At 45.9% G+C, this 724-nt stretch overlaps 1 pseudogene; it reads right to left on the reverse strand.

Moving 5' to 3' along the window:
- The window catches only part of LOC104994716, a 73,257-nt pseudogene that overhangs the window by 70,664 nt on the left and 1,869 nt on the right, over positions 1-724 (reverse strand).

Raw genomic sequence — 724 nt, forward strand, 5'->3', positions numbered from 1 at the left:
TCACTTTCACTTTTCACTTTTATGCATTGGAGAAGGAAATGGCAACCCACTCCAGTGTTCTTGCCTGGAGAATCCCAGGGATGGGGTAGCCTGGTGGGATGCTGTTTATGGGGTCACATAGAGTCGGACACGACTGAAGCGACTTGGCGGCAGCAGCAGCAAGCCTCCCTACTTCAAATATCTCAATCATGGCTGGGGCTCTCTCTAGAAAAATCCACCTAAATGTTCAAAACACAAAATAAAGCTCAGAGGAATACAGTACCTAAGACGAAAAAAGGGATCAAAGAACCTAAAGTCCTTTCTTCCTCTATTAATAGAGCACTGGTAGATTTAGGAGAGATGTAGAGGCAGGGAATATTAGTGTATAAGAAAAAGAAAAAAGAAAAAATGGAGGAGGAGGAAAGAGAAGGTAAGATGATAGGCTTTACTAATTGTTGAGGTCCTTTAATGGACTGGACCAAAGGAGAGAAAGAGGCTAATATTCCTTGGTTTACGCAGAAAGCCAAGAAAGCCCCTGGCACAGGGCTCGCTCAGTTCACGGAGGCCTCAGGCGCCCTCTCGATGCGGTGAAGGCGCACAGTGCCTTCTCAAGAGGGTCTTAGAAGCCCAGGCAGGAAAGTGAATTCAGAGGGCCTCTGCACTCCAAAGAAATAGCTGGATAGAGAAAAAGAAAGACACGGGGACCAGAGCTCTGATGGAGCAAAGATGTTTTAATTAACATGGT

This window comes from Bison bison, unplaced genomic scaffold (genome assembly GCF_000754665.1).
Source record: "Bison bison bison isolate TAMUID 2011002044 unplaced genomic scaffold, Bison_UMD1.0 scf7180017864264, whole genome shotgun sequence".
Taxonomy (NCBI): Eukaryota; Metazoa; Chordata; class Mammalia; order Artiodactyla; family Bovidae; genus Bison; species Bison bison.